This window comes from Phyllostomus discolor, chromosome 2, assembly GCF_004126475.2.
Source record: "Phyllostomus discolor isolate MPI-MPIP mPhyDis1 chromosome 2, mPhyDis1.pri.v3, whole genome shotgun sequence".
Lineage (NCBI taxonomy): Eukaryota > Metazoa > Chordata > Mammalia > Chiroptera > Phyllostomidae > Phyllostomus > Phyllostomus discolor.
In genome coordinates this window covers 34,920,087-34,934,605 of record NC_040904.2, presented here as the reverse complement: position 1 = coordinate 34,934,605, position 14,519 = coordinate 34,920,087, and the positions used below count along the sequence as shown (strand labels likewise).

The 14,519-nt window shown below is 39.9% G+C and overlaps 1 pseudogene; it reads left to right on the top strand.

Moving 5' to 3' along the window:
- The first annotated feature begins 52 nt into the window (after positions 1-52).
- LOC114515143 lies at positions 53-1,686 on the top strand (annotated as a pseudogene).
- Positions 1,687-14,519: the final 12,833 nt, after the last annotated feature.

Sequence of the window (14,519 nt, the reverse complement as noted above, 5' to 3'; positions counted from 1 at the left end):
AGCCTCAGTTTTCAACCATGTGCAGCAACTAACATCTGTCTTTATCATCTACCCTTGAGAAGATTCTAGAAGAAAAAGCAGTGATCTTAGGTTCTCTGACATCCATCACCTTAAGAATTGTGCTGTAAGAAGCAACAACCTTTCCTCTTCATCCCTGCCATCCCCTCCCCCTGCCCCCAACATCTGCAAAGCAACCATGCATGAATGCATCTCCATCTGTGTTGGCCAGGCTGGTGTCCAGATCAGCAATGCCTGCTGAGGGCTCTACTTCCTAGAACACAGCATTCGACCTGGTGACCAGATGCCAAATGACCGTCGTGAGGTGGGAGGGAGACGACTCTTTGAATACTGTCAGTGAGAGGCACTATCAAGCATAATTCCAGGGCAGTGTTTGTAAACCTAGAACCCATAGCCATTGATGAAGTTCCAACTGGTACCTACCACCAGATATTCCACCTTGAGCAGCTCACCGCAGGCAAGGGAGATGCTCCCAATAACCATGTCTGCGAGCACTACGCCATTGGCAAGGAGATCATCGACCTCATCTTGTAACGAAGTCAGACACTGGCCAGTGCACAGTTTTCAAGGCTTCTTGGTTTCCCACAGCTTGTTGGGGGAACTAGTTCTGGGTCCCCCTCCCTGCTGATAGAAAATCTCTCTCAGTTATGGCAAGAAGTCCAAGCTGGGGTTCTCCATTACCCAGTCCCCCAGGCTTCCACAGCTGTAGCTGAGCCCTACAATTTCATCCACACCACCCTGGAGCACTCTTTGCATTCATGGTTGACAATGAGGCCATCTACAACACCTGTCATAGAAATCTCAAGATTGAATGCCCTGCCAATACCAACCTGAATAGGTTAATAGGTCAAATTGTGTTCTCTACCACTGCTTCCTGCAGATTTGATGGAGCTCTGAAAGCTCATCTGACCAAATTCCAGCCCAGCTTGGTGCCCTATCCCCACATTCACTTCCTCCGGTCACACACGCCCATCATCTCCTCTGAGGAAGTCTACTGTGAACAACTTTCTGTAGCAGAGATCACCAATGCATGCTATGAGCCAACCAACCAAATGGCAGAATGTACCATGGTGATATGATGCCAATGCTGTCCTTGCTACCATCAAGACCAAGTGCAGCATCCAGTTTGTGGACTGGTGCCCCACTGGCTTCAAAGTCTGTATTAATGACCAGTTTCCCACTGTGGTGCCTGGTGGAGACGTGGCCAAAGTACAGCGAGCTGTGTACATGCTGAGCAACACTTCAGCTATTGCTGAGACCTGGGCTTGCTTGGACCACAAGTTTGGCCTGACGTATGCCGAGTGTGCCTTTGTCCACTGGCACGTGGGTGAGGGCATGGAGGAAGGACAGCTTTCTGAGGCCCGTGAGGACATGGCTGCTTTTGGAACAATATGAGGAAGTTGGTGTGGATTCTGCCAAAAGAAGAGGGTAAGGAAGGAGAAGAATGCTACAGTTAAAATGTCACAACAATGCTGCTTGTACAGGGATACTTATTCTGTGTTGAACATTGAAGGCTTGTGGTCTGATCAGTTCATTTGAATGTAGCAGTATGTATTTATATACAATTACTGGCCTGTGCTTTTCAGCACGACACATTGTTACAGAACCAACCTGTTCATTTCCCTGATGGGTTTGAGAAAAGTACTCCTGGTCTTAAATTTAAAAAAAAATAAATAAAAAGAAAGTAACGGTCTTAAACAGTATATCATATTGATAGCTTCCAGGTTGCTGTGAGGGATGACACTTGCAAAGTTGGAAGAGACAGGAGCGCTGCCTAAAGGTCATGGTCTTGGAAGGCCGTCTTCTGTCAACACACGCAGCGTGCACAGGGAGTGCGCCTCGCACGGGACTTTGCAGGAGTTGTCTCCTACATCTGAATCTGGTGGAAATGAGAAAATTCCACTCAAAATGCTATCACTTTTCATGAAATTATGTTTGTGAATGGCCTGTGCTACTGAAAGTCACAGCTGGCCAAAAGCACTGAAGGTATTTTTGATAAAGGACTCTGTGATGACTAATCAGCTAATCAAAACCCAGGGAGTTTGGTTTCACGTGAGGAGGAGAAACGGGAACGCAGAAATGACAAAGGTAAATCAGCAGAAAAGAGCCAAATAAAGATGCACGCAGACTCGTCCCCTGCCAAATGTTGGTATCTGATACATATCTGATTAAGGTTGTATCATTTATTTACCCCTTCCAGAAAAACAGTTAGTTTTATCTTCCAAAATCATGACATGAAACATTTTATTTCACCATTTCATCTAAGTAGTTGGAGAAAAATTTAGTTGGAGGATTTGTCTAATTTCTTCTAAATGTTATCCCTAAACATAGCATAATATCTACTCTTTAAGTATATGCTCATATTTTCATTGAAATATGCCCTGATCAAGCTGGTCTTTTTCAAAAAGGCTCATTTATATTTAAATTCACAACATGTTAGAGACACCTGGAACTTCTGATCCTCCTCACTCTATTTTTTCCATAACACTAATCAAATTCTTACGTACAAACAAATGGACTTATTTGTGTGGTTTTTAAAGCTTGTTTCAGTATAATATAAGTGGAAACATCTAGCGCTGTTTACATGTATATCTGCTGTACATACAGGAAGGTAAGGGATTTGCTGAATGAGTGAGTGAGTGAGTGAATGAATGAATGAATACCTAATGACATAGAAAGAACTGGAGAATTCCAAAAGTAATCTCAAATAGAGGATACCTTTTAAACCAAAGTTTAAAACCCAAAGAAAAAGAATAAAATGTTTTATGACAAATACCTTAGTGGTCTAAGAACAAATTAATTTTTACTCTGTATTTTTGTACTACATTTTTTAAATGTTACTTTTTAATAAACATAGTTCTATGTTGAGGTGTGTAGTTTTTGTTTATGTAACACTCACATTTGTTTTATAGGACCAAGATTACTAAAAATAGGAAAAAGGACTTCTAATTTCTTTTATCTCTTATCTGACATATCTTACAGAAGAGAAGAATTACTCACTTTTTATTTAGTGTAATAAAACATATCAGTCCTTTCCCTTATGGTGAATGCTTCTGTTATAGGTTGAATTTGCCCTCCGAAGAGATGAGTTGAAGTCGTACTCCCCAGTACCCCAGAATGTGACCTCATTTGGAAATAGAGCTGTTGTAGAGGTGATTGGATAAGATGAGGGCACAGGGGAATAGGGCGGGCCTTTACTACAATGTGACTGATGTTCTTCCAAAGAGAAGAAAAGCTGGGAACAGAGATAGAGACACACAGGGAGAACCCCATGTAGCAACAGAGGCAGAGACTGGAGTGATGCAGGTGCTAGCTAAGTGGCATTAAGGATTGATGGCCAGAGATCCTAGAGGGTGGCAGATCCTAGAGGGATGTTACACTTACCTCCTTCCAGGATGAATCTGGATTCAGAGGTAAAGTACAGAGCAATCAACCTAAATAACCAACTGAAAAGTAGCTGAAGTCTTATAACAAAGGATTTATGGAAGAAGCCACGCTGAGACTGATAGGAAGGATGGAGACACAAAAGTAGCTAGCCCTGGTCCCATAGACAGCAGCTGAAATTCCGGAGAGATATCTCAGCTGCAAAGGCTCCCCCTGAGAAGCATGAGATCTCAACCCCCAGTCAGCCTCCCCAGCCCAGGGCACCAGAGCCAGGAAGAGGTGCCCACATGGTTTTCCGGCTATGAAAATCAGCAGAGATTCTGTCTGCTGGGGAAAGACAAGAGTCAGCTAGAGACACAGGTACCCTCGCAAAGGGCCTATGCACAAAACCTCTTTCACAGCCACTCACCCTGGGCTCTGGTGGAGGGAAGGCAGAGTGGACTAGAGTCATGTGAGTAGAGGCTGGGGTTTGTGGCTCTGAGGAGAAAGCTGAAGCGACAGCAGCCAGGATACCTGTAGTTGAATTATTTTCCCACATAGCAAATGCCTTCTTTATTGTGCAGATCACTCCCCTCCATAGATATCAGACTGCGGGAAAACAAGAGCTCTGGACTCCCTGTAGCCTGCCCCTTGGAGCTTGTGCCCCGTGGAGGAGTCAGCTGCCTGGGCTGGGGTGTAGAAGTCTGGGCAGACTCAGGGGGTGTCAGTGACTGAGCTGTGTGGCTTTGGGGATGGGACTATTTCTCCCACTTTTCCATGAACCTGACTGGGCCTCCCCCTCACAGGAGATCCACTCCCCTACTCTCCCTGTAACCCCTCTCCTGATTCCTGGTGGCTCTGCCCTGCCAAGGTCTGGGTGGAATCCAGGACAGACTGAGTTGTGAGGCTCTGGGGTGGGGACCACTCCCCCCACCTTCCTCCAAGCCTCACCGGAAACCCACTAGCCACATCCTCCCTACTCCTGGAAGCCCCACACTACTGAACAAGGTATATGCTTCACTTATTTGTATCTTCTTCAGTTTCTTCTCCAGTGTGTTATAATTTCCATGTATAGGTTTTCTACATCCTCAGTTAAATTTATTCCTACATATTTTTTTTGGTGCAATTGTAAACGAGATTGCTATGTTAGGTTTCCTTCCCAATAGTTCATTATTGGTGTATAAAACAGAACTGATTCTTGGATATTTACTTTGTATTCCGCTACTTCACTGAATTCTCTCAGTTCTAGATTTTTTTTCTTGGAATACTTAGGGTTCTCTATATACAGTATCATGTCACCTATGTATAGTAACAGTTTTACTTCTTGCTTCCAATTTGGATACCTTTTTAGTTCTTCTTGTCTCATTGCTATGGTTAGGACTCCCAGTACTATGTTGAATGAAAGTGGTAAAAGTGGACATCCCTGTCTTGTTCTTGATCTTAAGGAAAATCTTGTAGTTTTTGCCCATCGAATATGATACTGGCAGTGGGTTTGTCATATAAGGCTTGTATTACACTGAAGAATGCTCCCTCTATTCCTCCTTTTCTGAGAGTTTTTATCATAAATGTTGCTGGGTTTTATCAAATGCTCTTTCTGCATCTATTGATATGACCACGTGCTTTTTATCTTTTATTTTGTTTATGTGGTTTGTCACATTTACTAACATGTGGATATTGTAGCAACCTTACGTCCCCAGAATAAAGCCCACTTGATCAGGTATATGGTATATTTAATGTATTGCTGGATTTGGTTTGCTAATATTTTGTTGATGATTTTAGCATCTCTGTTCATCAGGGATATTGGCCTATCATTTTCTCTCTTAGTAGTGTATCTGGTTTTGGAATTACGATAATACTGGCTTCATTAAATGAGCTTGAGAATCTTCCCCCCTCTTGAATTTTGGAATAGTTTGAGAAGAATAGGTGTTAATTCCTTTTTGAATGTTGGGTAAAATTCACCTGTGAAATTATCCAGTCCAGTATTTTGGTTTATTGGAAGTTTTTGGATTACTGCTTTAACTTCATTGGTTGTAATCCATGTATTCAGATTTTCTGATTCTTCCTGATTTAGTTTGGAAGATTATATGTTTCTAGGAATCTCTCCATTTCATCCACATTATCCAATGTGGATGGTTCACGTATCATGTGTAATATTTTCTTACAAGGTTTTTTTTTTTTTGGTGTGTGTGTCAGTTGTTACCTCTCCTCTTACATATCTGATTTTATTTATTTGGGTTCTCACTCTGTTTTTCTTGGTGAGTCTGGATAAAGTTTTGTCAGTTCTTGTTTATCTTTTCAAAGAACCAGCTCTCAGTTTCATTGATCTTCTGTATTGTTTCTTAGACTCTCTTTTGTTTATTTCTGACTTTATTATTTCCTTCCTTCTATGCACTTTGGCTTTTGTGTGTTTTTGTTTTTCAAGTTCCTTTAAGTGTAAAGTTAGATTGTTTATCTTTAGAATTTTCTTGTTTCTTGAGGTAGGCCTGTAATGCTATGATTTTCCCTCTTAGGACTTCTTAGAACTGCTTTTGCCGTGTCCCATTGATTGAGGATTGTTACGTTCTCATTTTCATTTGTTTCAAGGTATAGTTTGATTTCTTCCTTGATCTCATTGCTAATCCATTCGTTGTTTAGTGACATGTTTTTTGGCCTCCATGTCTTTGTGTGTTTTTCAGTTTTTCTCTTGTGGTTGATTTCTAGTTTCATACCATTGTGGTCAAAGAGGATGTTTGATATGATTTCAATCTTCTTAAAGTTATTAAGATTTGTTTTGTGTCCTAACATGTAATGTATTCTAGAAAATTTTTCATGTGCACTTGAGAAGAATGTATATTCTGCTTTGGAATGGAATGCTGTGAATATATCGATTAAATCCATCTGATCTAGTATGTCACTTAAGGCCATTGTTTTTTTGTTGATTTTCTGTTTGGAAGATCTACCCATTGATGTCAATGGGGTGTTAAAATCCTCTACTACGGCTGTGTTACTGTCAATCTCTTCCTTTATATTGATCAAGATTTGCTTTATATATTTAAGTGTTCCTATGCTGGGTGTGAAAATGTTTACAAGGATTATATCCTCTTGTTGGATTGCTCTCTTTATCATTATATAATGTCCATCTTTGTCTCTTACTATAGACTTTGTTTTAAAGTCTATTTTGCCAAGTATAAGTATTGCTACCCCAGTTATTTTATTAATTTCCATTTGCATGAAATCCCTTTACTTTTATTCTGTGTGTACCTTTCATTCTGAAGTGGTTCTCTTGTAGAGAGCATATATGTACACCTTGTTTTCTTATTCATTCAGCTATCATATGTCCTTTGATTGGAGCATTTAAGCCATTTACATTTAAAATGATTGTTGATAGGTACATATTTATTGCCATTTTGTTCTTTTAACAATATTCCTCTGTTTTTTTTCTTTTCAAAGAAGGCTCTTCAACATTTCTTAAAATACTGATTTCATGGCAACAAACTCCTTTAGCTTTTTCTTGTCTGAGAAACTCTTTATTTATCCTTCAATTTTAAATGACAGTTTTGCTGGGTAACGTAGTTCATAGTTGTAGCTCATTGATTTTCATCACTTTGAATATTTCATGCCAATCCCATCTGGTCTGCAAGGTTTCTGTTGAGAAATCAGCTGACAGTATAATGGGAGCTTCTCATGTAGATAACTAACTTTTTTTTCTCTTGCTGCTTTAAAAATTCTCTTTGTCTTTAACCTTTGCCATTTTTATTATGATATATCTTGGTGTGGACCTTTTTGAGTTCATCTTGTTTGGGACCCTCTATACTTCCTGGACTAGTGTGTCTTTTTCCTTCACCAGGTTAGAAAAGTTTTCAGTCATTATTTCACAAATATGCTCTCAATTTTCATGCTCTGTCTTCTTCTGGTACTCTATGATGCAAATGTTGTTACACTTCTTGTTGTCCCAAAGGTCCCTTAAACTATCCTCATTTATAAAAATTCATTTGTCTTTTTCCTGCTCTAATTGGGTGTTTTTGCTACCTTGTCTTCCAAATTGCTGATTCAATTCTCTGCTTCATCCAACCTACTGTTAATGCCTTATAGTGTATTCTTCATTTCACATATTGTATTCTTTAATCTGACTGGTTCTTTCGAATGGTTTCTATGTCCTTTTTTAATGCTTGCTTTCTCTTTGTTGAAATTCTCACGAAGTTTATTGAACACCTTTATAACCATGTTTTTAAACTTTATATCTGGTAAATTGATTGCCTGCATTTCATTTAGCTACTTTTCTGGAGATTGCTCCTATTCTTTCATTTGGGACATATTCCTTTGTGTCTCAATTTTGGCTGCCTCTCTGTATTTGTTTTTATGTATTAGATAGATCTGCTATAACTTCCAGTCTTGGTAGGGTGGACTTATGCAGTAGGTGTCCTGTGGGACCCAATGGCACAGTGTCCTTGACCACCTGACGTGGGTACTCCAGGAATGACCCTTATGTGAGTGATGTGGGCCTTCCTGTTGTAATTGAGTCTTGATTTCTATTGGCCTGTTCATATGTGGGGTCAACCCTCTCTGGCTGGCTAACTGTGAGGATCAACCCGTACCTCAGTTTATGAGCTGCTATGCAGGTGCTGACCACCTGAAGCATAATTTGCCTCGATAGGGTCTGGTACCTGCCAAAATCTCCCTTTGGATATGCCAAGTGAGATATTCCACTTGTGAAACTAATTGGATCGTGGTTTCATGTTGTCTGAAGGTGGTCACTGTGTGTGTTGGTTCTGGTGCCTCTTAGGAGCGACTCTGGTGCAGCCCAATGTCAGACACGGCCTGTGACTGGCCCTGGGCAACCTTTTTGGAGGTACAAAGTGATCCACAGTTTGTGGCTGTCTCTGTGTCAGTATGGTGGACACCACTCACCCATCCATGATGATTCACTGAACCTACTTAATGCGACTCAAGTACCAACAGAGTCTCTTTCAGTGACTGAGCCTACCAGGCAGCTGACAGGCAGGGGCAGGTGAAGGCTGATCTCGGGGTGCCTTGGGAATTTTGCTGGCCTGCCCACAGGTCCTGTAGTGGCAAAAGCTGGCTTAGATATGCAGTTTGGTTCTTCCTGTGCACACCTGTCCTTCAACTCTAAATGATAGCTTTGCTGGGTACAGTAATTTTGGTTGTATGTCTTTGCTTTTCAACACTTGGAATATTTTGTGCCAATACCTTTTGGCCTGAAAAGTTTCTGTTGAGAAATCAACTTATGGGAGCTCCCTGGTAGGTAACTGTTTTTCTCTTGCTATTTTGAAGATTCTCTTAGTCTTTAACCTTTCGTTTTTAAAATATGATGTGTCTTGGTGTGAGCCTCCTTGAATTCATTCTGTTTGAGACTCTCTGTGCTTCCTGAACTTGTATGTCTATTTCTTTCATCAGGTTAGGAAAGTTTTCCATTGCTATTTCCTCAAATAAATTTTTAATTCCTTCCTCTCTTTCTTCTCCTTTTGGTACCTTTATGATAAGAATGTTAGTACACTTGATGTTGTCCCAGTTCACAAAAGCATATATAACCAATACTCCAGCTTTACTAACTTTTTTATAAGTGGGAATGTATATATTATAATGATACTTACGCATATTACATATTATATATCACATACAAACACATATGTGTGTATTTGTGTGAATATGTATGTATAAACTTGAGCAACTCATTGATTTAATAGTGTAGAAACCCTTTTTGGGTGAAAACATTCAGATCTAATTGATTCTTTTTAAATACTGCAAAACTCCTTATTGACTAGATCCTAATATATTCTGCCCTTAGTTTGTTCCCACTTGTTTGTACCTACAAATAATACTACAATTAACTGTGTTTTTTTTATCTTAAAATTCCAGGTTGTAAGGGGCAAATTTAACATTTTAGATGCTAAAAATAACTATTGAATTAATTTCTTAACCTTTTACAGCAGGTCACACTCTAAACAGCAAGGAATGAGAATACCCCGTTCCCTATATCGTCACTAGAAGCAGACATTTACTGTTTTTCTTCTTGTTTTCCCACCTGATAAGTGAAAACAGTATCTAATTGGTGCGTTAACCACCAGCATCCTCTATTATGGTCAGCAAAGGTGGTGGAGACGCAGTGCTTCCCTAAGCTCACTGCCTACGGTGTATCTCCGGGGGAGCATTTAGAAACGCCGCTGCTTGGCTTCACCACAGACCGAGTGACCCTGAGTCTTTGGAGGGGCCGAGGCGTCTCTCTGTGTTTGTGCTGTGATTTCCTCAGGGGACGCTGACACAGCTAGCTGGGCACACACCCACCAATAGGCAACTGAAAATCACAAATAGAGCTTATCTAGAATTGAGAAAACTAAACCTCAGAAACTGTGATTTATCCATGAAGTCCTTGAGAAAACAATGTCATCAGTATGGTTAGAAATTCAAAAATATAATTCACAGGCAATCTTTTAATTTCATGATTTGTTTAAAACAAGGGATCCTTATGTGTTCCTTTTTCAGCTTTAGAGATGAAGCTACAGGAGGCAGCTATGAAGTGTGTATTTTAAGATGACAACTCTCCGGCCAACTGTTACTTCCTTACAAAAGGGCATGAGTCCCGAATATCTGATCTTTTTGAAAATTAAATTAGATCTAGGGATTTCTGTCTCATCATTGTTGGACTCTGTCCCATGAAACCTTCTCTCCTGAAGAATGGAGAAGAAAACTGCTAATTCAGTTTCATTAGGATAAATCTGGGCAGAGTAAGGGGTTTTTGAAGACAATGACCCCTGAGGAAAGGCCAGCTCAGCTGGTTGAGAGGTGCCTTGGCAAACTTGAATAGCAAAGTGGAAGGCGACACCTAATCTCTTCCTGAGACCAGGAGGTGGCCACCGTATTGTCACTTACCTTGGGATGCCACCAGGTGGCGAGGTTCCCCTATTTTCCTCAAAGCCCAAAGTGGGAGAGAATAAAGGACTTCAAATTCTCTATTCTGATAAAGCAAAAGTGAAGGGGAGTGGTTTACATCTGCACCATAAGTAACCAGGGCTTCAGACAGAAGATGATCAGGGCATGTATCAAATACGTGTCCTCAATGAGCTCTCAGGGGCTCCACCCCAGAGGCGTGGGTATAGGAGGCAGGGATAACTTCAGGAGTTATGTCGTAGCCTGTCTGTGTCTCAGACAATAGCACCCACTTTGCAGGGGGGTGTAAAGAAATGCTTACTGTATGTGAAGTGCTGAGACACTCCCTGGAAAGGTCTAAGCACTCAATAAACTACGTTTTTCAAAGGAAAAGTTAAAATTAAGAATACCTCTGGTATATTACCTCATTTTAATCGCTTTAATGCTGAATTCCATTTCCAATTCCTATTTATACTTAAAATCCCCTACAAAGTCATATCTATGTTAAAACTGGAAATGACTAATTAAAATAGATACATACGAGAGGGGAATCCCCCCCAGAAAACCAAATTATTTTTGGAAGGGCAGGCCCCTTGTAGTACAGGCTTCCCCTGCTGGGTGAGTGTTCTAGGGACCCATCTGTATCAGTGCAGCCGCTGGCATTTTTGTGAGAGGCTGCACTGGGATTCAGTGAATTTTTTTTGAACACTCAACACATTTGCTCATTTCGTGATGGTGATTTATGAGCACATCTGCCCACACCGCACTGAGTGCGCAGCAGCTGCTGACCAGAAAACAACATGACCCCATGTCCCACCCTCCCTGTTCACTTGATCTCACCCCCAGTGACTTCTTTTTGTTTCCCCAGATGAGAAAAGTCCTCAAAGGGAAACATTTTGCTGATGTGGAAGAGGTGAAACAAAAAACAGCAGAAGCACTAAAAGGCATCAAAATCAATGAGTCCAAAACCAGTTATGAGCGGTGGAAAAAAGTCTCGATAGATGTATTCCATCAAATGGAGAGTACTTTGAAGGTGACTAAAGTTTAAACATGTAAGAACAAATACACAATTTTTATAAATAAATTTCCGTTTCGGGGGTCCCCTTCATAAGTAGAAAACAGGGCTCAAGTACTCCTGTTTTGAGAAAAATCAATGTACAAAACCCTCAAGTGTATGAAATGTAAATTTGAGAGATTGCATGAGTCTTTATTTTAAAAACAGATCCATCACAGACTACCTTAAAAGGTGAGTTTCCTTTCTGCCTTAAAAATTTGATTCAACTTATTAAATTTTATTTTTTCCTGACTGCTCTTCGAAGTGAGATGAAGGTGTCTTGGTATCTCTAGGATAAATTGTGATGCTGATTTGGTTTCTGCATCACTTGCTTCCCCTTTTTGTACATTTCCGCTTCCCTCCAAGCTTCCTATGAGCTTTACCTGCAGCCCACTTTTTTTTTTTTGTCACCCAGTCCCCTCCAGGAGGGGAACAGACAATGGATGAGGATGACTAGGAAGTGAGGAGTGACCTGGATTTGGAGCTGTCTACACTTGGACGGCCTTCTGGTTGGGGACTTTTCATTGTAGGGAGACAATTACAACGTGGAATAGGGAGGAGAAACCATCCATTCAGCACTTTCTCTATTCTGGATATTCTTCTTTGCACCTTCACTTAATCCCCATAAAAACTCTGTGAGTATGGACGGGGATAATTATCCGTTTACATATGAAGAAATCGAGGACACAGAGCTAACAAGTGAGAGCCAGGTCTTGACTTGAGGCTTATTTGATTCCACAGCTCAAGTGTTGAACCAATTCTAGGATGGAATATGTCAGAACAGAAGCAAGACATTAGGTGAAAATGAACATTTCAGTGTAATTCTTGGAGGGGGTGTATTATCATCATAAGCTCTACCAGCTCAGCTACAAATAGAACCTACTTCTGTGATACTTACCCTCTTAATCAAACACAAAGTACTTTAATATTATCTTTTATAAAATAGGCAGTTAGTGCAATGTACAAGCATATAACATCAGATAGACCTGTGTTAGAAATTTGTTCCACCGTTTATAATCAGTGATTTGTGGAAAGCACTGCATCTCTGACTCTTAATTTCCTCACTTATAAAATGAGAGTGATAATTAACCACTTAGAATTTTAATAAGCATTAAATTAGTTAACACTGTTACCCAAATTTATATCAGGGGCCCTGTAACCCACTCTCAGCCACCATGTCATATTCAGATGAACGTGATCTAACATCTAAGAGTAAGCAAAAAGGATTCCAGTCTTTGTACTCACCTCCCACAGAATACTCCAAATCCACGCAACACCCCTCACAATCCTTTCCCTTTGCTGTTTTCCCCATCTCACGGCTCTCTCAAAGCATTGCTCCCACTTCCCAAATGAATTTTCCCTGGAAACTGGAGCTTGTTTTCTTCCTTATACTCCCCTTTCCTCCTATTTCTCGTCTTTCCTCTCTCGTAAGTAAAACAGCATTTTTACTACATACCCATTTCCAGTTCTACCTCTGTCTGCCCTTTGCTCTGATTCTGCACCACAAAAGCCAGAAAAGTGGTGGGGGAGGAGTGAGATTTAATGACCAACAACAGAATGTTCTTACAAGTTATTACCATTGAAAAATAATTGCCATGCCTACGGCTGCTACTTGCACATTACCTGACACAAGGGCAAACATGCAAATGATTATGTTTTTCTTCCACTTTATGTTACTGATTGGTAAATTTTGAATACTCTTCTCTCAGCAACCTATACAAATGTTTGTTTCCCTCCAGATTCTATTAGTATAATTTATTTTCTGTAATGTTATATTCCTTCATGACAAAGGTGCTGCAATGAAAAAAAAGAAAAAGAAGACTGGACTAGAAACCAAACAGAGGGACTCCTTGGCAAGTCACTAGTTTGTCTTTGACCTACTGGCATATTGGGCAAGCAACTCTTGTATTGTAGTACTGCCAAAGGTACTGCAAGTTGTGTAGCATCCTCAGCCCCCAGGCACTGGGTGCCTACAGTAACTGCTTACTCCCACAAAGAGTAGGCTTTTGTCCATCATAGTCCTCTTGCCTTAGTAATTCAAGGATTTTTCCTAAACAAAATCTGTTACTCTTGGGAATGTTTCTGATTTTAGAGACTGCTTTTTTTTCATGGTTTTAAAAGACAATTTAAAATATCTTGGAAGGGATTGCTATGACAAAACACCACAGAACAGGTAGCTCATAAATAACAGAAATTTATACCTCACAGCTCTAGAAGTTGAAGAGCCCGAGATCAAGGAGCCAACACGGACAGTTTCTTGTGAGGGCCCCCTTTCTGGTTCATCTGGTGCGTTCTTTTGTGTCTTCACGTTGTGGAAAGTACAAGGAATCTCTTGGGGGTCTCTTTTGTAAGGCACTTAGCCCCTTATGAGGGCTCTGCCGTCATGACTTAGGCACGCCCCAAAGACCCCACCTCCACAGGCCATCGTCTCTGAAGATTAGGATTTCCACGTAGGAATCGGAGGGGAACACAAGTATTCAGACCATAACAGTGAGATAGAAAGGGGCCCTAACATATGAAACTTGTTTTCCTCACAAAGCACATAAACATACTATGAAGTCTTTAGACTTAACTTTTATCATTAACTTAACATTTGAAATTCAGAGAATTTTGTTTTGTTTATTTGCATTTTCTCTATTGCATTTTGCTCTTCCTTTTTTTGTCACAAATGACTAATCACTATTCATTAGTCATTTTTTTAAAAAAAACAAGATTTTGGTTCTATTAATTATTCCAGTTGTTTTTCTTTTAATTCTCTATTTCATTGTTTTTCCTCAACCTATATATTTTCTGTTTTTTGCTTTATTGTATGACTTTTTTTATCTTCTTCAATTAAATAGTTAACTCATTTGTTTCAGTATTATTTTTTTAGGGAAATGAGGTCAATTCTGTAATTTTCCTCTGTTATTTTAAATGTTTAGCATACATTTTGACATATAATAATTTTTATCAGTGAGGCCTAAATTTTATATGACCTGCCATATGATTTACTCTTAAAATTATGGTTTACAGCAGAGATTTTCTACTTAGGAGAAATATGAAAATTTTAAGTGCTTCTTTTAATATTGACTTGCAAATTGACTTCACTGAATAAAAAAAACATATTCCCTGTGATTTTGATTTTTTCATATTAATTGATCCCTCTTTTTGGGATGGTATTGGATTACATTTTGTGAATGCTCAAAAACTTTTTAAGTATGTATATGATTTCACCTCAATT